Source organism: Suncus etruscus, chromosome 4 (assembly GCF_024139225.1).
Source record: "Suncus etruscus isolate mSunEtr1 chromosome 4, mSunEtr1.pri.cur, whole genome shotgun sequence".
Taxonomy (NCBI): Eukaryota; Metazoa; Chordata; class Mammalia; order Eulipotyphla; family Soricidae; genus Suncus; species Suncus etruscus.
In genome coordinates, this window is record NC_064851.1 from 42,943,395 (window position 1) to 42,966,010 (window position 22,616).

At 38.5% G+C, this 22,616-nt stretch overlaps 1 non-coding gene across 1 annotated transcript; it reads right to left on the minus strand.

The window, feature by feature from the left end:
• Nucleotides 1–1,151: 1,151 nt before the first annotated feature.
• On the minus strand, nucleotides 1,152–1,281 carry LOC126007744 (small nucleolar RNA SNORA22). Its single transcript, XR_007495232.1, has one exon. It is a non-coding gene; the product is annotated as a small nucleolar RNA SNORA22 (small nucleolar RNA).
• Nucleotides 1,282–22,616: the final 21,335 nt, after the last annotated feature.

Here is a 22,616-nt window from a genome sequence, read left to right on the forward strand (position 1 = left end):
TTAAAGCTGGATACTATTTTTTAGCTATAAATACATATTTTATAGGCCTGAACTTACACATAGCAGGAAAGCCGGGTGACTGCAAAGTCCAGAAATTCTCCAGGGAAAAGTTATACCCGATGGCCATTGAGAAATCTGGGGTTTGCCATCCCCCACACCTTCCGCCATGTTCTTAGAAGGACAAAGCTAGCTTAATACATAATTTTTAACACATGATTTTTAGTTGCAAGATGCCAGTTTGTGAACTGACCAGACTGAACTAGGTTGAAAAAATTAATTGAAATTTGAAAAATGGATAAGGCTTTAAAAATTGTATCATTATAAAATGTAGAGATAACAAATAAACAGACAAAACAAAACAACACTAAACACAACATTTTACACTTGTGGCCACTTTCATTCATCACAACAGACACATAAACAGACAAAAGGATTGATTTAAGACTTATTTATAAAAAATTGACAAGCGCTTTTAAATATTTAGCTAGCATGTTTGTGAGAAGAAAAAAAATTTTTGTAGAAAAACTTTTTTAGTTTTGAGAAGTACTTAATGTAGATGGAGTGGAACTTTGCTGAAAATAAATTTTAAGGTTTAGATTTAACACAAAACATTTTTAAAACAATTTTAATTTGAAGTTTAAAACATTAAGTAAAATGGTTAATAAGCAGTAAAAATTTTTTAAGTAAAATGGTTAATGAGCACTGTAGAAGGAGTCTTCACTCTGAAGTATGAAATCATTTGCTGTAAATGAATAGGTTTTCTTTAAATTGGTTTTGCAGTAGAACAGTAAGACAGCTGCAATAAAGTGTTAAAATTTTTATGATTAAACACAATAGCATGAACTATGATTATTAAAGGTATAAAAACTGATTTGAAAAAACAAACAACTGTTTTTACTATGAAGACTTTATGTGAATAATTTGTAAAAAATATTATATACTAAATTAACTAAATGCTTAGATTATTATAAAATATAGTTAAAGACATCTGATACATTTACACACCTAGAACTTAAGACTAAAATTATATTTAATACTAGTTAATTTGCTTATAAAGTTTAGTTACTTTTATATATTACTTATAAAATTATATATAATATAGTTTTCATTAATATTATTTTTTCACTGCGACACAAATATACAGATTTATATAATGTGCTGATATTTTGAATGCACTTAAAATAATAGTTCTTTCAATGCAGAAATAAAGAACAACCATTGCTGTAGCACAAAGTTAAAACTAAGGGTACTATAAAGCATACTTAGGTGTTTACTGTGCATTAAATTAACTATATTGTTTAAAAGGCTAACCACATTATTTTTCACATAATTTTGTAAATACTTTAAAAATTAAAATAAAACTTTTAATAGAAATATAAGACTTAAATTTAACACTTTTGTGTTCGTTTGGATTTTAAAACACAAAGAAGTTTTTCTTTTACCAATATTTTGTTATCTGTAAAGTGACAGAATTATGACCTTGCTGTAAAATTTTCTGAGAGGCACGAGAAAAAAAAGTTTATTGCTCTTATCTTCCTGTTGCTTTTTCTCCCTAGAGAATTTTTTTTAACTCTTACAGACCTGAATTTAAAAAGTTTCCTAATTTTCAATGTTTTAATAATTACTTTACACCACTTAATGCACTAAACCTAATAACACATATCTGACGAAGTGTAGGGCTGACAAGGTGAAGCAGAGTCTTTTACTGATAACTCGGGGAGGGGCCAGCACAGTTAACAGCAGGAAGGCTAGAGGCAAATTATTTACAGTCCGCAGGGTGTAATGATATAGAGAAAAAAAAAGCAATCTTTTAAGATTAATTACTAATTTATTGGAATTAGAGGGAATGGCAACCGAAGAGGGGAGTATGGGTTGCAAAAGCACCATGGGGATCATGGTTTTATTAATTGATTTGAGAATATGCAAGAGATGCCACTTTTCAGATTTCTTTTGAATAACAAAGATTGGGTATTTCAAGGTGAATTGGAAGGCTTAAAGTGGGAGTGGCAGGGCCTGAGCTGGCTGTTTCCCAAGGCTGGCAGGAAAGAGGCTGAAGGAGGCTGAGGACTGGTTTGAGCAAAATGTACTGAGTAAAAGGTACATTAGGCTCAGAAGTTTTAACAGCAAAGTGTAGATATCGCAAGGTTTTATGGCTTAGCAGATGATACTTTGTAATTATCCTGCTCACTGTGCCCTTAGAATTTTTTGTAGGCACTGCAGCAGTTTCTGTTTTATGGCACTCAGCCTCACTTTTATTAGTTTGTTCCTTTGAATTCTCAAGATGGGGGGCCTGGCTGTGGAATTCAGTGGGCAGAGGACAGACAACTATAGATTTAGGAGGGCGGGGGAAAGCCTGAAGGGCAGAAACTTGTGAATTAAGAGAAGCAGCCTGTTTTTGAAGGCTTAAGATTTGTTTAAGATTTTCAATTTGGCCAAGTAGTTTCATTTCTATAGCTTTAAGAGGGGGAGCGGTGAGAGGAGGGAATCTGCCATGGTTAGGGACTGAGCGTCTTGGGCATTTAGAATTTTTCCCCTGGGGTGCGGGGGATCAGTGGGAGGCGTTTGAGAAGGTAGCTGCGGAGGCTGCTGAGCAGGCGGGGGGGGGGGAAGACTTTTTCCATTAGGGAGAAAGACAGGAAAGGTAGCGCTGGTTTTTGAGCTAAGAGCATTATCAAGTTTGTTAGAGAGGTGAGACACCATGGATGTAATTGTGGTGAGTTGGGAACTCAAGTCAGAAAAGGGGGGGGGGGAGGGAGAAAGCAGCAACAGTTTGTTGCCGCGTGTGGGGGAGCTGCTGGAATGCTGGCTCTGGGGAGCGACTTCCAAGCACAGAGGGCAGCAAGAGCCATGTTGGCAAGCTGAGACCTGGAAAGTGTGTGCTGTACCTTTAAGGTATGAAAAGAGGCGAGGCCAGCTATAAGAGCTTAGAGATCAGGATTCCTGCCTATTTGTAAGGGCTTTGCAGCGGAAAAAAAAGTTAACTTCCCAAGAGACAAAGAGTTCAGCTTTTAGATTCTAAGCAGGAGAGCGTGTAAGGGGCTTGGGGGCCATAGTCCAAAACAGCTTTGCGAAGCTCCTTAAGGGAGGCCTGATCAAGATCTCGAATTTCTATATCCTCACGAAAAACTGAACCAGGGCCACGGTGGTGAGAGGGTGCAGGTGAGGCAGGGGGCGCTACGGGTGCATCATCTGCTGCCTCAAGGGCAGGGATGTTTTCGTTGTCTGTAGCCTCAGCTTCTCTCGCAGAGAAATCCGGAGCTAAGGGACGGGAGGGAGTGCGTGGAACAGCACCCGTGGCACGAGAGGAACGTGGTCTGAGGGATAGAGTGCCCCCAGCAGTCTGTGAGCGGGTGACCATAGGGTGAGAGGAGGCAGACGAGGAAGCAGGGGAGGCTTGAGGAGGCTGTGGAGCGACCGACAGGGCAGGGACGCCCGAGGAAGGATGTAAGATAGCAGGGTACGCTTGTGTCCCATAAGGTTTTGCTGCTTGAAGCAGCTCAGCAAGATCTCTTTCATTAATAGTAACATAACGTAAAGGAGTCTCACCCTCCGGAGGATTGGCATTGCTAGGTTGGGCGTCTTCTTCTTCTTCAAATGAGTCGTGCTGACTGGAATCGGCCGCTACGGAAGCTGAGTCCGCAGTGGCAAGTGCCTCGCGATCACGCCGCGCCCTTTCTTGGGTGCGGGGACCAGCGGGCGGAGGGAGGGGTAGGTTAGAATGAGGCAGTAGGTTAGAATGAGGCTGCTGAGGTGGAGGCGGGGGAAGGTCCTCGCCATTAGGAAGGAGAGCAGGAAAAATAGCAGCGCTAGCAGGTTTTTGTTCACGAGATTGATGAAATTCATTAGTAAGTTGGGAGATCATGGAAGTAATAGTAATAAGGTGAGAATCTAAAGTAGTAGGCTTAGGGGGATCAGGAAAGGCACATTTTGGAGGAGCAGGGCAGTCATAAGGAGGAGGAAGTGTTTGTGTGGCTTGTGTGATTAATGAGCTGTGACAGGCAGCGGCTTCTTCTGCAGGGGTCTGTGTGCATAGAGAATCAAGTTCTTGAGGTGGAGCAGAAGCATGGACAGAAGTAATGGAGGGATATAAATGAGAAGCATTAGAGAGATCTTTAAGAGCATTAGTTACTTTGGAAACAAAGGTAGAAGAATCAGTGGTGGAGGGAGGACAAGGAGAAGGATTTTCAGAGGGAGAAGGGAGATGAGAGACAGAATTAGAATGAGAGGGAGTCCTGGAACACTCACGGGAGACTTGTTGTACATGAGATTCAACGGCATGGATGATGTCTTTGGCGGCTCCGGCATTTTTAGTTACTATGATATCTCTTAACAGGCTCCAATATTGGAACATAATTTTTTCCTTCTGTGGATCATCATTATTTACAAAATAATCACTCATTTCTTGTCCTATTTTGTCCCAAGTGGACGCAACAATTTCTGGACAGGTAATAATAAACCAAGGACATATATTATGAACGAACATAAGAAAATTACAAATATCCTTTTTGGTAACCTCTACATGTCTGGCTTTCAACTCAGACTGAATATCAATAATGAATTTAAGCTCAGTAGTCAATGAAGCACCCATGGTAGCGTATCCTATGGGTGAAGCCCCAAAAGCCAATCAGGGGCGGCGATCAGAACGACTGGAAAAACTGCAGTTTAAATTTTTGATTAAGGCTAACTCGTTTCAACGCTTACCCTGATGAGGTATTTCCTGCGATTTATGAAACAGCTCCGGACTCGCCGACCTGTAGTCGTTCGGGGTGTGGCGGTGGTCTTCGAGCCCCACGTTGGGCGCCAAAATGCGGGGTCCTGAAGCCCCCCAGGGGGCCCGGCCAGCAGGAATTAGCTGGGAAGGCTTCTCAGACAACCGCACCTTTATTTAGCTGAACAGAAGCACGGCCACACCTGTAAAAAATCTGAGAGAGGTTAATAATAAAGACCCAAGGCAATGTCTCACTGCTCAAAGGCAACTTTATTTGACTACAGCTCCTTCTTATATAGTGAAGGAGAAGGGGGCAGTACAAAGGTGATGTCAGTCATACTTTTGGCGCGAAGGCCCATACAAGGCAAGGATATATTTCAGGTTTCAAGAAACAAAGAAAGTAAATCATGCTCTAAATAAGGAAGTGGGCAGTGGGCTAGGGGGCTGGATGACCTTCAAGTTATGATGAACGTGCTGTTTCTATGGAAATTTCTACTGACCTTCTAGCTGCATTCCTAATTGCTTGACTATCAGGAGGTGGTGCAAGATGTGCTTGCCTCAGTGATCTTGAACAGACAATGTAGCATACACTTATTGATAACAGCCTAGTTCACTCCGGAATGTGGTCTTAAGGAGTGGGGCCTTGTTTCTGATAACGGTACCGGACAGTGTTGCTCTCCTCCGGGCTAGAGTTAATTATATCCTGCAGCTGCACATTCCTTTCTCTTTAGCTCAAAAACTTACAGCAAGACTGCATGTAGCCTTTAGGTAAAAGGCTGGACTATGGCAGAAAGAACAGCAAAATGGCCTCAAACAAGTCACAGTCCCCAACATCTTACAATGTTTTTGAGCCTGAAATCTATATTATCTAATAGTTTGTATATCGACCCCAGTCAGTTTTGAGGGAGTTTGTTCGAATTATTCAAATGTGTTTCTTGGAGACAGCAGAATTTTGGATTCAAAGCTTTGTCATGAAGTTATAATAGAAACAGTAGTTCTCTCAATGTGACAGGCTCTCATTTGGTATCATTTTCTTACTTGGAATATTTTTTTTTTTTTTTTGCTTTTTATGTCAGGTGATATAACATTTAATTTGGCATTGGTGACTGTTCCTCATCTGCTTATCTACTCTTATTATCTCAGTCTTTATGTGATACAGGGGATCAAACACAGCCTCTATCCCCTACATTAACATTTTTAGTTTTTAACTTCCTATCTCCATAAACATTTGTATTTGTAGTTCCTGTAGTTGCTTAGATTTGACTAACTTGACAGTGTATCTTGGAATTTTAGTTGTAACTTTTGTTTTCTCATTTTTGGTGGGCCACTCCCAGCTCCTGGCTTTGTGCTCAGAAATCGCCCCTGGTTTGGGGGGACGATATGGGATGCCGGGGATTGAACCCATGTCCGTCCTGGGTCAACCACGTGCAAGGCAAATGCCCTACCACTATGCTACCACTTGGGCCCCTAGGATTTATTTTTTTATAGTGTACTATTGTGCTTACATTTTATAGTATAAAAACTTGCACCTTTATTGTTTTGATATATAATATCAACCTTTGTAAGAATGAGGTGAAAATACAGAAATTTGGGTTTTGAGTGTGTTGGATATCATACTCAAGACCCTCATATATACTATACCCTAGGCACCTTTGCAGAAGTCTTGTCTACCAAAAGTTCTGTCTTAGGTGGGGGTTAAAATAAAAAGGCAAGTGTAATTTATGCTAAAATGTACTTGAGAATTCTGGATTGGGCCCTCCTACCCCCAGAATGTTTTGTAAAAGTAGATGTCATCATATTCTTATAATATTTGGGGTATATCATTTAGAACCAGTAATTTGTATTGTGTAAAATGGCAGATTGATAGCATTGTAGTTACGTTGTTTGAGGACCCCTGATCTAAAGAATAACACATGAAAAACTGATTATAATTTTATTTTATTATAATCCTCACATTAATAGCTGGGGTAGTCTTACACTATCAGCTGTAAATTTAGTCAGTGGTATAACTGTTGAAGTCTTCTCAGATATAAACCTGCTTGTTAGTTTTCCCTTTCCCTTCAGATCCTTCTGATTCTGTTGTGAAAAAAAAAAAAAAAAGAAAAGAATCTTTTTGAAACCTTGTAAGGATTGTGTGAAATGTGTAAAGGGTTGTGTGAAATGATGTGCCTACCTGGTGAACAAGAGGTACGACTGGTGGAGAACAATTTCTTAAGTTACTAATTGGGCATTTAAGGGAGTTCCAGGTCAAAACACCATTTTTGGCTTAAGTGATTATATCCTAAAGTTCTATTAAAATTATGGAAAATAGGGCCCGGAGAGATAGCACAGCGGCGTTTGCCTTGCAAGCAGCCAATCCAGGACCAAAGGTAGTTGGTTCGAATTCCGGTGTCCCATATGGTCCCCCGTGCCTGCCAGGAGCTATTTCTGAGCAGACAGCCAGGAGTTACTCCTGAGCAATGCTGGGTGTGGCCCAAAAACAAAACAAAACAAAATAAAACAAAATTATGGAAAATAAATTGAAAAAGTTGTTTATAACCACATTAGAAAGAACAATAAGCACTCTTAAGGCATATAACTAGAAATAATATTGATGAAACTAAGAACTACAGACATACATAAAAGTATGTCCTCCTCTGCACTTAATTGGACTTGATACCCACTTTTCTCCTGTTTCTTCCTCTGGGAACCTCAGTTCTGCAACTAAGACTCAAAAGATTTTTTTGTTATTCACAGAGCGGTTTTCTTTTTTTTTTTTTTGGGGGGGGGAAGCATTGCTGAGAGGGCAGATGTGGATATTAGTAGTGATGCCCATAGTTGACAGAGGCAGTGCTCAGGGATTTTGGCTCTATGGGATCATTGCTGGCAGACTTAGGGGACCATATTGGGCACTGGGAATTAGGCCTATCAAGGCAAGCACCCTACGCACTATACTGCAGCCCTGTCTTTGTTTTACAGCTTTATAGTTCACATATAACTGAGGCTGGTCTTTGAGATTTGTCTTGTGCTTTATTTCACTTAACTTGACTTTTCCATTTGTCTTTGTTGCCCGAGAAGGCAAGGTTTTATCTGACATAAAAGAAAACTTTGAGTTGCTTATATTTAAGTGGAAATAAAAACTTACAAAGAGAAATTTCTGTTTAAGCCATTTCAATTATATAAAAATGTAAATACCTCTTGGTTTGGCTTTCGAACTAAGCAGAGCCCCCAGAAAAATCAAAGATAGTTATAGGAATGTGTAATCAAATATCATTAGTAAATTCCGAAATTATACAGCAAGGTGAAGTTATCTAAACCGCACAGTAATTTATTAATGTAATAATACATTAGGAAATCTATCACTAACTTTTAAAACTATGAGAAAAAAGGCAATCTTAACAAATTATGCAAATCATCTAAAATATTTTGCAGTTCTAGATTTTAAATCCTATTAGGCTAGCAATAGAAATAAATCCTTTTAAACTCTGTCTAGGATGCCCATGAGAAACCTTCAACAAGCATCTGATTTTATAATTTATTTTATATGGGAAGACAGCTATACAGTAATCATTTAACCACAACAAATGTAAGATTTACTGAGAAAATATTATAGACAGTGTCATGATAGTATATCAAGAGAATTGATTAATTCTAATGACTAGTAAAAGATTAGTCTTAATAGTTTGGCTTAAAACATCTATAGTTTTTGTAGGCTAGTGCTAGCCAATTAGAAATTAATTTAAAAACCTTTAATTGCTGAAACTGGAAAAGGTGGTACAGGAGCTAAGTTGCTTGTAAGAAACTGACTCCAATTTGATCCCTGGTCCTTCGTGTTATAGTGTCCTTCGCACCACTAGAAGAGATTCCTGAGCACAACAGTAGAAGTAAGCACTGAACAACACTGCTCTGTCCTTGGAAAAATAATTGCAATAATAGAATATTATTTAAAGGTAAACAACCCATTTGTAGAAAAATGTCTTTTCGGGAGGACCATAAGCTGCCTGAATAAATTCTGTGGTTCCACTTCTAATAACTCAGTATTGTCTAGATGACAGTTATCTTTGAAAATAATGTATAAATCAAATTTCAATTAGATTTTGTTTCTTAAAATTAAGTCTTGATTGTGAGAGTTAAAAATAAGATCAAGTGGACTTGAGTGATAGCACAGCAGTAGGGCATTTACCTTGCATGTGGCTGGCTGATCCTGGACAGACACAGGTTTGGTCCCTGGTGTCCCATATGGTCTCCTGAGCATGAGTGGTTTCTGTGTGCATAGCATCACTGAGTGTGCAACCCCCCCACCCCCAATCACCAAATAGGATCAATTGTTTTCAGTAAAGTTCAGGTGAGCAGTGCATCCTGGTGATGCCTACAGGTGTCAGAAATTGAGATTTCCTCTATATTGCCACTTTCAAAGCCTGTTCTATATAAACATTGTCTAATTTCCAGTGTAGAGGAGAAGGAGAAGAAATTTGCTCACAGAAGAGCAGTTCCCAGGATCAGAATGTGGCTTAGTAGTAGAACTTGACTTTGAAAGTGTAAGCTAAAATAAATCAATTGCTATGTTATTGTTGACATGTTTAAGGTGATTCCAAAATTCATGTATAAATTAATAGCCAAGGGGAAATAAAACATTTTAAAAAGTGAGGAAACTGCTGATGAAGATTTATTTTCATCTTTATTTAAATCATGGGTAAAATTATTTGGAGACAATCATATTGGAGAAAGATTTTCACCCAATACACAAAAGTAAATTTCAAGTGAATTAAAGACAATGAACTACACAAAATAATACATTGAAATTTTTCATAAGCAAAATATAAGAAAAATATTGATTTGCTTATGAAAACTTCACTGTATTTTGTGTAGTTCATTAAGTCTTTAATGTCTTTAAATTTAAGTCTATTACTATACACACAAACATACACGCACTTATTACAATACCACCTGACTTATAGAAGGAAGCCATCAGTTATAAGCCATCTGTTATAAGCTTCAGAGATGATAAAAAGATGGGAATAAAATGCATTTGTAAAAAACTGATAGTAAAAAGATAAGAAATGTATGGAACATTTATAAAGTGGCCAACCGCCCCCCAAATGTGGAATTGGAAATATATTTATTGATAAAGGGAATAATTAAATATAAGGTAGTCAATATTTTACAACTGTCTTGAAGAATGAGGACTGGGGACAGAAGATAAGGCACTTGTATACCTAAGGCCAACTGGGTTAATTCTCCACACTACATAAGTCTGAGCTGGGTGTGAACTGAACCCCAATCTGGGTATTCCTAAAAATGGAAGATCTATATTTTGACAAGAAAAAAATATCCCTAAGATATATTGCACAGGAAACACTTGAAATTAGTAAAGTATTTTATAGTACCTTCATATTTGTATAGAATTGTGCATATTATTTACATAGAAATGCAAAAATAATAGGAAGTCACATTGAGAAAGTAATGAATTTATTGTTTACCTATTTCTGTTGTTATCCAGTAAGAATCTAACCATGTCTACTTTGGGGGTCAGGTGGGTTTAAGACATACATGGCGATTCTTGGGAGTTACTCTAGGCTCTTCACTCAGAAATTATTTTTGAGACTATATTAAGCTGAGAAGCTTCTGCATCTCAAAGGAAATAGTGACTAGAATACAAAGGCCACCCACAGAATGGGAAAAACTATACCCAATACCCATGAGTTAAGGAGCTAGTATCAAAGATATACAGTGCATTGACATTACAAGAAAAAATATATAACCCCATCAAAAAATCGGGAGAAGAAATGAACAGGCCATTCCTTAAAGAAGAAATACAAATGGCCAAACGACATATGAAAAAATGCTCCACATCACTAATCATCAGGGAGATGAAGATCATAACATCTCCACAGACTCTGTCACACATCACAAAGAATAAGAACAATCAGTTCTGGTGGGTATGTGGGGAGAAAGGAACTCTCAATCACTCTTGGTGGGAATGCCATCTATTGTTGGAAAACAATACGTAGATTCCTCAAAACATCTGGAAATTGAGCTCCCATATGATCCAGTTATACCACTCCTAGGGATATACCCCAGGAACACTAAAACAATACAAAAATGCCTTCTGCATGCCTATATTCATTACAGCACTATTTACAATATCCAGATTCTGGAAACAACCCAGATGCCTGACAACAGATGATTGCCTAAAGAAACTGTGGTGCAGATACACAATGGAATACTAAGCAGCTGTCAGCATGTCATGAAGTCATGAAATTTTCCTATACATGGATGGACATCAAAACTATTATGCTGAGTGAAATAAGTCAGGAGAAAGAAAGACAGAGTAGTCTTACTCATCTATGGGATTTTAGAAAAATAAAAGACTATTGTAATGGTACACAGAGGCAATAGAGATGAGGACTGGAAGAACTGGCTCATGGTATGAAGCATACCACAAAGAGTGGTGAGTTCAGTAAGAGAAAGAACTACACTGACAACTGTTATGATAATGGTAGTGACTGAGAGAAATAGAATGCCTGGCTCGAATACAGGCAGGGGGTGGGGAGGAGGGGAATGGGAGGCATTGGTGATGGGAATATTGCACTGGTGAAGGGGTGTCTTTTTCTATAACTGAAACCCAACTACAAACATGCTTGTAATCATGGTGCTTAAATAAAGATTTATTTATTTATTTATTTATTTATTTATTTATTTATTTATTTATTTATTGGTTTTTGGGCCACACCCGGTGGTGCTCAGGGGTTACTCCTGGCTGTCTGCTCAGAAATAGCTCCTGGTAGGCACTGGGGACCATATGGGACACCGGGATTCGAACCAACCACCTTTGGTCCTGGATCGGCTTGCAAGGCAAACACCGCTGTGCTGTCTCTCCGGGCCCAATAAAGATTAATTTTAAAAAAGAAATTACTCCTGATGGTGCTAGGAACTATATGGGATGCCGGGGATTAAACAGGATTGGTTGTATTCAAGGCAAGCTCACTACTCGATGTACTATCTTTCCAGCTCAGCTGTATGAAACTTTTATAATACAAATATTTTCAAATAATCTTGAAAAAGTCTAGGAGGCATAATGGTAAGTAGTAAGACAAATACCTAGAAGTCATTTGCCTTGTAATAGCACTTTTGTGCTGTTTTGGAATATTTCTTTTAAATATCGTTTTATACATAGTACTGTGAAATTATGTATACAATGAGTGGAATATTATTAGAACATAAGAAAAGATATGGTTATACAGTTTAATGTATATGCCCTTTTAATCTCTTTTGAAAGTCTCTCTGGTATTGCTCAGTAGGCTGGTGCCTTCTCAGATACTTCTCAGTTCAGTGGTGTTGGGAGCCACCAGAACTACATCTGCCAATATTTGGGTCACAGTGCTGAGGACTGAATATGGAACGTGGAACATGCGAGACATTGCTCTTCCTGCTTCTAAACCATTTTCCTTTACAACTAGGTAGATGCCAATACAGTTCTTGGATGGAAGAGGAATAAAGGAAGAGCAGGTTACTTCTAAGGAAGATTAATTTGGAGCCAGACTAAATTGGGATTTTATTTGTGGGTCACAAACACCATGGTATCAAGTTGGCTACATGGGCGGCTCTTGGAGATCTTAAGACTGCTACTTATAGTACTGATGCTTTCTCTTTCAAGTGATGACTTTTAATTCTAATGTGTATAGAAAAAATGTAACTAGCTATGGCAGTGTAGTGTAACATGGTTTACTAGCTCTGGGATTCAACAGAATTTTCTTCCCAGTTTCTCAATCCCTATCCTGGCTCTACCATTTCTAATTCTGTCTTTGGGAAAACATTTAAATTTAGAAAAATCATCACTTGGTCTGTAAAGAAAAATCCTGTTGCTTCTCTAACAAAGATTGCTACTTGCCAGGGTTGCTTACTTGATGCTTGATATTTAAATCTTAGTTTTCCTACCATTACCAGAGCTACTTTATCATTTATTTTAAGTTAGAGCTAAAAGAGAAAATAAGATATTAGCTTGGGAAATTCTCATGTGAAATTAATAGAGAAATTCAGTTTTTCAAATTAATTTTAACCTTCCTATAGGGTTTGTTTAATAGTGAAAGTCATGGCCTAATAACTTGATGTAGCAGAAATAATTCATGAGTGTCTCATCTTATGAATGAAACTATAGTTATTCCTAGTCACTTTTTCTTTCAGTACTAGAGATTCTGAGTGATAAGGTTATTAGCAATCTGCTCGTTTTAGTGCTCCAAACTCATTTACCCACAAAGAGTTAATCCATTCTCAACTGTGTTTTGAAATTCTTGTCTGTACTGAGGTCACTATCACTGTTAAATGACAGATGTTTCCCTGAAAATCCCCTGAATCTCTTCCTGTGATATAAAGTTCAGTGCCTGCAATAACAGGGTGGTGTTCTTTAATAACTGTTAAATTTATTCTTTAGAGATTTTACCAAGATGTCCTATTGCTCCTAGAAGATTCCCTTGACACCCAACTCTGCATTTTCTCTTTGCATAATGTCTACAATTTGGAGCCACCAGGCTCTGTTGTATACCTCCTGTGTCTTAGATTCAGTTTAACCAAAATACTCATAAATCTCCTTTTCTTCCAGTAGCTTTCTGCAGCAGTTGCATATGACAGTGATGTCCCTGATCTATAATTCCAGATAGCCCAAGGGTGAACACACAGACCAATCCAAAGCTACCACGTCAGATAAAGTGATGTTGTTTGCACAATTCAATGTTCTCAAGAGGAACTCGTGTAATACTCCCAATTTGTATTCTGCATAAAACTCCCTTTATAAATTATAAACTTCCTATAGGGAGCAAATGTAACCAGCTAAAGGATGCTGAACATATGACTAGTCATGTAATGCAACCTTAATCTTAAAAGGAATGGGCAAAGTCTTTTCCATCCTTGCAATTGAAAGTTATGATAAGTACCCATAATTTCTATTTATGACACTTTTCAATTTGGAATTATAATCAAGCAATATTTACCTAAGATTCTGGGTTTGATAACTAATGCTAATAAGATGACATTAATATAAACATTTGAATTACATATATCATGAGACTTTATTCAGAGTACTTTATTCATAGTTATCACAAAATTTAATTGTTTTATTACTTGTACTTAACTGACTTACAGTGACATAACTAATTCAGTGATTCTTAACACTCAGTAATGCACATGCAATTTTAATTTTGATGTGCTACTAAATTTCTGTCATTTGATAGCAGGGAACTTGATATTGTTGACATTTTGGACTGGGTTCTTTCTTTCTGTGGGAGTTTATGGTAGAATGCTAATCAGTGACCCTGACTTGTTAAATTCCTGTAGTATATTTTCAGTTGTGATGACAAAAAACAATCCAAGACATTGGCAAATGTCTTCTTGGAGGTACAAGCTTCCCACTTAAGAACTATTGGACTATCTTTCAAGCCCCTATGTTTTTTTTAAAAACATTTTAAGTCAGGCCATTTTAGGAAGCTTTTTTGGGTTTTCTTGATTTTTTTTCCTCCACTCATCAGTAAACTATGCTACCGATGTTTTTTCTCTAGTCTGTACTAAGGATCTAGAGATTTTTTTTGTCTTAAATTTTTCACCTTCTTATACAGTGAATGACATACTAAAAATACAAATCGATTAAATGATTAAGTATTAATTTCTTTTCTCTTAGGGAAAATATACAATCATATATATCCACACATATGTACAAGCCCCGAGCCTGTGTTTATTATGAAAGTTCAATGGTTTCTCCTGTAAGCAATAGGTTAGATTTTGTTTCCTGATCATCCTGCTACACTGCCCTGTTTAGTTTTCTTCTTGTTTTTTGGCTACACCTAGAAATGCTCAGAGTTACTCCTGCCTTTGCACTCAGGAATCACTCCTGGTAGTGCTCAGATAAAATGGGATGTTGGTGAGTGAACCTGGGTTGGCCTATTAATGTTCTGGTTCCTGGAGGACCCTGGAGGGGCTCAAGGCTCCATAAAGGGAGACGTGTTTGACCTCAGCAAACACTGTCATAACAAGCTAAGCCCCATGTTTATGTCTCTGTATGTCTCCTGAACTGAGAGTTGCTGTGTCCTGCTTCAGATCCCGTTTTGAAAAGCTATGCATTGCAAAATATGCTCATTGTAGCCGTTAATCCAGACATCACCTCTGATTAAAAAATCAGCTCAAATTATTTTATATATTGTTTTTGCAGGTTAAAGAATTTTTTAAAATAAAGATACTATTTACAGTTGTGGGCGGGGGCACGAAAAATGTTTTCTTCTTCCTAGGGGGGCATGACAGAAAATAACTGAGAAGCACTGTTTTATGGTATGATATCTTCTATTGACATTTAGAGAAATTACTAATATGAAGGAAATTGTTGACATGATTGGTTTTAGGCTACACTTGCAGTGCTCAGGGCTTACTCCTGGCTCTGTGGTTAAGGATCACTCTTGATCAGGCTTGGGCAACCCAATGGAGTACCAGGGGTTGTACTTAGATTGGCTGTGTTCAAGGCAAGCACTTTATCCACCCCATTATCTTTCTGACCTCTTTAAAAATCTTAATTATTTGTAACCTGTCTTTGCTACAAGCCCCATGAAAACAACAAATTTTCATTTTAATAGAATACTTGGATTCTAGACTGGACACTCCATAAATACTGACATAACTAATATGCTGCCATAAGTGCACAGAGATCCTTGTGGCTAAGCAGATGTATGTGATAAAATGAGAAAATACTTTTCATATATTAGGATTCTCAGCTTCAGTACAACTGCATTAATTTTGTGTGTATGTGTAGAGAAAGGAGAGAGGGACACAGAAAAAGTACTACAGTATTTTGGACAAGATCATTCTGTGTATGATTTTTGTGGTTTTTTTTTTTTTCTGTGTTTCCCTCTTTAGTTTTAGTGAAAAATCTTAACCATGAGACTTCTCCCTCCCCTTTTTCTTGTTTTTGCAATGATGGTATAGAACACATGGTTGTGCTCACTGGAGTACTAGATAGGTGGGAAGATGCTGTGAATAGAAATTGTGACTTAGGGCCAGAATGACAGCACAGCAGTAGGGTGTTTGCTTTGCACGCAGCTGACCTGGGATGGATCTGGGTTTGATTCCCAGCCCCATATATGGTCCCTTGAGCCTACCAGGAGTGATTTCTGAGCGCAGAACCAGGAGTAACCCCCGAGTGCTATCAGTTGTGGCCCCAAACCCAAACCAAACCAAACCAAACAAAAAAAGAAATTGTGACTTCATGCCTGCCACCAAATCTTCCCATGGTCCAGCACTATAGGCTGTTTAGCAGCATTCCTATTTTCTGCCTATTAGCAGTCAGTAACAGCCCTCCTTTTTATAAGACACCCAAACATTTCTTGAGATATTGACAAATGCATGGAAGCCAAATCACCTTCAGTTGGGAAAAAGGTTTTAGACATCTCAAAGCAGGGAAAGTTAGGGCTGGAAAGATAGTGCAGTGGGTAGGACACTTGTTTTGCATGAGTCCAATGTAGGTTCAATCACTGGCATCCCATATTGTACCCCAAGCCCACCATGTGTGATTCCTAATGCAGAGCCAAAAGTAAGCCCTGAGCACAAAACTTCTCAAAAGAAAAAGGAATCAAACACACCTATATGCCATGATCTGCTTTAGTCATTCTGATAATGAAATCCACTCCAAGTTCTGGGAAATATCTGTCTATTTGCATTTTATTATTTTGCTTTCTCATGTGCCTCCAGCTTGGCCAGGAGTGGGTGACAGTGATTTGACTTCAAGATGCAGATTTACTCTAGCTCTGTTTCAAACACCTCTCATTCTCCTTGAATCACTGGCTACTTGAATCATGTTCATGGTGAAAAGCAGATGTGTAAAAAGACAAGCCCAATCATGCTAGAATCTTGGGTTTTTCTTTATTATATTGTGAAATGTATTGCCTGAAGCAAAGCACTGCCAAGAGTAAAGCCAGAGGTCAGGGAAATATACCACATTCAGTGTGATGTGGAGGGGACTGACTGGTCTCTGAATGTTAAATCAAACAATTACACAGATCTCTGTTTTCATTTTATAATTCTCTGTTCAGAAATAAAGAATAGATACTACAATAGGAGACCGATCTGGTAATCATACTGAAACCTTGGACAAGATTTCTCTTTAAACATTAAAGTTAAAAAAATTATTGTTCAGATAGCACTGGTATAGTAGTATTAAGGTTTTGTTTATAATGTAAAAACTTAGTATCCCTCACTACCACTGAAGTGTCAAAGACATTCCATCACTTCAAGTCCACCTTTTCCTTCTTCCATTTTGTCTTTTCAACTGCTTTGGTAATCTCAGTTTTGTGACCAGACCTGTTTTGTTTGTATAGCACAAATGAGTAAGAATATGTTACTTGTCCTCCCTCTGATTTATTGACTAAATATGGTACCCTCTAATTTTATCCAACTAACAGCAAACTTCCAGATTTCATCTTTTCTTATGACTACATTGAAGTCCATTTTATATACAGTTTACCCATTTATTTATCAATAGAACTTTGAATTGTATTCATACTTTCTAACAGTTAAGTTTTTCATTATTTATGGTCTTTCTTTCTTTCTTTCTTTCTTTCTTTCTTTCTTTCTTTCTTTCTTTCTTTCTTTCTTTCTTCCTTCCTTCTTCTTTCTTTTTTCTTTCTTCTTTCCTTTCTCTTTCTTCTCCATCTTTTATCCTCCTCCTCCTCCTCTTCTTCTTCTTCTTCTTCTTCTTCTTCTTCTTCTTCTTCTTCTTCTTCTTCTTCTTCTTCTCCTCCTCCTCCTCCTCCTCTTCCTCATCCTTCTCCTCCTTCTTATCGTCTACATCAGGCAGCACTCAGGGTTTACTCCTGGCTCTGCACTCAGAAGTCCTGGCAGGCTTGTGGACCATATGGGACTCTGGAGGACTCTGGAGATCGAATTTGGGTCGGCCGTGTGCTACCTGCTGTGCTATTCCTCCAGCCCCAAATCATTTTTCTTTTTATGATTTCTCTTACTCTTTACAACTTGAGGAGATAGAATCAATTTTAGTCATATTGGTTTCAAGTAACAAAAACAGATTGTTGACTTAGGAAAGATTCCCTTTTCTCAAAACAAGAAATCTGGAAGTAAAAAGATAAAGATATTGATTTAGCAGCTCAGTGTTTTCTGAATTAACATCTTGGTTTGTTTGTACTTTTCCTCATTATCTCAGGATGTTGGTGCAGTTCAAAGTGATGTATCTCTAAGGTAGGAAAAAGGTAGAGAAGGCATTCCATCCTTTTCTTTTGAAAGCAAATATTGTTCTGAAAATTTTCTGACAGTCTTTTTGTATATATTTGGCCACCATTGAATCACTTGGCCACCCTGGATGTATATAGTGGAAGGTGGCAAAGGCACTTGAGTCAAGTTTTTCAATAAGCTCTGGGAGGCTTTGAGTCAAAGAAAAGCAGTAGTGATAAGTAGTAATAGTAATGATAACTTCAGTTTATTGATTACTAATGTACGATGGCATATATATATTTTTTGTTTGCTTTGTTTTTTTTTTTTTTTTGGCCACACCTGGTGTCACTCAGGGGTTACTCTTGGCTATGCACTCAGAAATCGCTCCTGGCTTTAGGGACCATATAGGATGCCAGGGATCAAACCGAGGTCAGCCACGTGCAAGGCAAACACCCTACTGCTGCGCTATCACTCCGGCCCCAATATATTAAAACACTTTGCATACATAATATTGTTTAATTCTTGCCCAAATGAGAAAGGAACTCAAAGTGGTTGATTCCCTCTAACCTTACCATTGTTTACAAAGTTGGTAAATAGTGAAGCTGAAATTCACTCCATGTTCTGATTTCCAACCTTGTATGCTTAACTCTTATAATATATAAGAAGTATTTTTGTTTGCTTGCTTTTGGGCCACACCTAGCCGTGCTCAGGGCTTAATCCTGACTCTGCACAAGAATCACTCTTGATGATGCTCAGGGAATCATCTGTTGTATCAGGGATCAAACCTTGGTTGGCTGTGTGTAAGGCAAACACTTTATCTGCTATTCTATCTTTTTTGACTAAAAGCCAATTAAAATTTTTTAGGGAATCTGGTTTATTATTCAAGCCCATGTTCTCTCTTGAACACTTATCTCAATTGCTTGTGTCTGTATCTCTGCTTTCTTTTTCCATTTTTGAGAAGCCTGTGTTTTTCTTGAATATGTACATTCTCTCATTTTAACCCTAATTCGAACCCTAACCCTAAACCTAACAGTGTGAGGTGAAGGGGACTGAGTGGTTTCTGAATGTTAATTCAAAATTACATAGATCTCTCAGTTTTCATTTATAGCTCTTTGTTTAATTCTCTGTTTAGAAATAACAGAATAGATACTACAATAGGAGACTTATCTTACCCTTGTATACAAAGCTGGTAAATAGTGAAGCTGGAATTCACTTTTAGGGTTAGGGTTAATGTTAGGACTAGGGTTAGGATAGACCTATACCTACACATGTCATTTTCTTCCCCCCCAAAAAAACCTCTCTAGCTTCACTAAAAAAAATTCAGGGTGGGGCCGGAGCAATAGCACAGTGCTAGGGCATTTGCCTTGCATGTGGCCAACCCAGGATGGACCTCGGCTAGATTCCAGGCATCCCTTAGGGTCCCCCGAGAGTGCCAGGAGCAATTTCTGAGCGCAGAGCCAGGAGTAACCCTTGAGCACTGCCGGGTATGACCCAATGCCCCCCCCATTCAAGAAATCCATAACATTATTTTAGATTCTTATATTTAATAATTTACCTCAGTTTAGTTATCTTGCCACACTCGATTTTTAATTTTATTCACATGATTATTGTTATAAAGATATGTAGTACACTCTGCTAGATATTCTTTAGGCATAAAATGAATGAGATATTGAATCATTAATAGTACTTATGAAGTGGTCAGTGCAGAATGGAAAATTAAAAATTTTGCACAGAAAGAATAGAGGTTAGACAGTGATTTATATATCATATGTGTCATATGTGCAAAGTCAGAGATTGAGCTATTGTCTTTCTGAGTAGTCCAGGACAATGCACATTTCTGTAAACAATAGGGATGCAATATATATCTTTATATACTTATATGTGTGTGTGTGTGTGTGTGTGTGTGTGTATTTGAACTTAGAAACAGATGGAAGGTGCTTGGACATAAGACAAAGAAAGATTTACTCTAGTCAAGAGTCCTAAAAGGTTTTGTGAAAGAGGTGGCATTTGACCTAGCTCTTGAAATTGCAAAAGTTATTTTGACCTCTGACCTAAGGAGTCAGAGATAGTGGAGGCAGCAGAGACAGCACTCATAAAAGTACTAGAAGAGGCAATGAAAAGCATGGACTGTCTAGGGAACAGCATGCACTTTCCTGTGGCATTAGTTTCTGTCTCTATAATAATTGGGTGGTGGCCACTGAGAGTGTCTTGAATGGCAGAGTATAAGGCTTGGTTTTATTCTATGGCAAGAGAGATATAGTGAAGGGGCAAATGCACTTCAGTAAGTACTTCAGGAAGCTAAGTTCTCCCAGCAATAAGATGTACTAGAATGAAGAAAAACTGGTAGAAGATAGAAACTCCAATTAGGGTCAGTTTTGAAACATTCCAGAGAAAGGGCAAGAAGCCTGGTGATGTTTAATCCAGTTAGAAAAGGAGGAAATGGATCTGAAAAATGCAAATGGAGAGCAGTATCTGCAATTAGTTAATTAGATATAAAGGTTAAAAAGATGGCCTAAGATTAAAAAATATTTTCATGGGGCTGAAGTAATTGTGCAGCAAGTAGGGCCCTTGCCTTGCATGCGGTCAACCAGGATTTGATCCCCAGCATATGGTCCCCTGAGTCTACCAGGAGTAATTTCTGAGTGCAGAGCCTCTTAACACTACCAGGTGTGGCCCCCCCAAAAAAATATTTTGTTGTTCATTTTTGGGTCACACCCAGCAGTGCTCATAGATTATTCTGAAGCCATGATTTTGGGAAACTTCTATGTCAAGTGCTCTACCACTGCATCACATTCCAGGTCTGGTATAAGTTGTTTTTAGCTTTGTTTTTGTTTTGTTTTTGTAACTGGGATGACTGGAATTTATGTGCTAAATTCTCAACGACGGACATCCTTTTATTGGCTTCTTTGGAAAGGAAAAACTGAATTTGAGTTTGGTCATGTTGAGTTTGAAGGCTTCTGGGATATGCAAGTAAAAAATATCTTGGATGATAAGAATGGGGTTCTTTTTAGTACAAAAGACTGAGTCGGGGTGATTATTCTGTAAAGAGTTCAGGCAGTGGTGGTAGATTCTGGAAGCCAGAACCACAGTGTTCTTTAGTGCCACAGGATGCTTGACACTGCCTCTGAACACCCTTGGAGTTATGATGACAAGAGTACGTTGTTGCAACCTCTAAATCAGGGGTCTCAAACTCAATTTACCTGGGGGCCGCAGGAGGCAAAGTCAGGGTGAGGCAGGGCCGCATAAGGGATTTCGCTTACAGAATATTCGCAATAAAAAATCGCATTAGTAAGAAAAAAATCGCAAAAAATCGCATCAAACATTTGCATACTCCGAACGGAACTGCTCGGGGTATGCGAATGTTTAATGTGATTTTTTTCTTACTAATGCGATTTTTATTGCGATTATTCGGTAAGCGAATAATCGCGAATACTGCGATATTTGAAGGCCGGCCGCGGGCCACAAAATGTTGTACGGAGGGCCGCGAGTTTGAGACCCCTGCTCTAAATTATGGTTGTGTGTATGTGTGTGTGTGTGTGTGTGTGTGTGTGTGTGTGTGTGTGTGTGTGTGTGTGTGTGTGTGTGTGTGTGGGAGATTCTTGATTTTGAGTTGTTCCCAAGGCAGTTTTTTATAGTGGAAGGCAGGGGGCAGCAGAATCCTACTTTTCAAAAGCAATGAGACCCTAATTTCAGAAGGGTTCCCTTCCACCTTGTTTCTTTTTTCTTGTTGAAATCCTTTCCTTCTTTTAAAAGCTGGAGAACACAATTTCTTTCCCTAGCTACTGTCTTTTTTTTTTTTATGGGGGGGGCAGGATTAGTTGCAGAAACGGGAACAGTGTCTCCTCTCCTACCTGCTTTGGCAACTTGCTTTGAAGAAAAGAATTAAAAGCATTATGCTGATATGGTCTGGTCCTATTTTAATGGAAGATTTGGGGTTAGATTTGCATAAAGAACATTTTAGCTTGAGAGAGAACTTTATCATAAAGACTAGATAGAGTTTGTGCTTAAAAGGTAAAGAAAAATAGATCCTTTGCAACGTCTGATATAAAATTCACTGGCTATTGTAGTCAGCGCTGTGGTAAATATAGACCAGAGTCCTTGCTACTGCTCTTAACTGGGGCTTCCTTGTCAGGGTAATGTGGTGTAAAGGTGCAGAAAATCTAAAATCCCTGGTGCCACATATGGTCCCTTGAGCATTGCCAGCAGTGATTACTGAGAACAGAGATAAGAGTAAAATCCTGGGCACTGCCAGGGTGGTGGCTGGAAAACAATGAGAGAGAGAGGGGGGGGGAGAGAGAGAGAGAGAGAGAGAGAGACAGAGAGAGAGAGAGAGAGACAGAGAGAGAGACAGAGAGAGAGAGACAGAGAGAGAGAGACAGAGAGAGAGACAGAGAGAGAGAGACAGAGAGAGAGAGAGAGAGAGAGAGAGAGAGAGAGAGAGAGAGAGAGATTCCAACTTGAAGCTTCTCATTTCTGCTTCCTGAGTTGGGCTGTGCTGCCTTCCGCCAGGGGAGGTCACTCTGGGCTGGGTGGTGGGTCCTCTAGCCTTGCAGTGAGCTTTTCATGCTGGCCCCCTGCAGTGCTTTGTTCTGTGCTGGCACAGGGCAGCCACATAGCCCTGGCCTGCTGTGGATAAGGTTGCTTCTTCTTTTTTATTTTTTATTGTTACTGAGCAGACACCAGAGCCTTTTCCATTTGATATCTTGTCAAGTTTTTAATAAATTGAAAAATA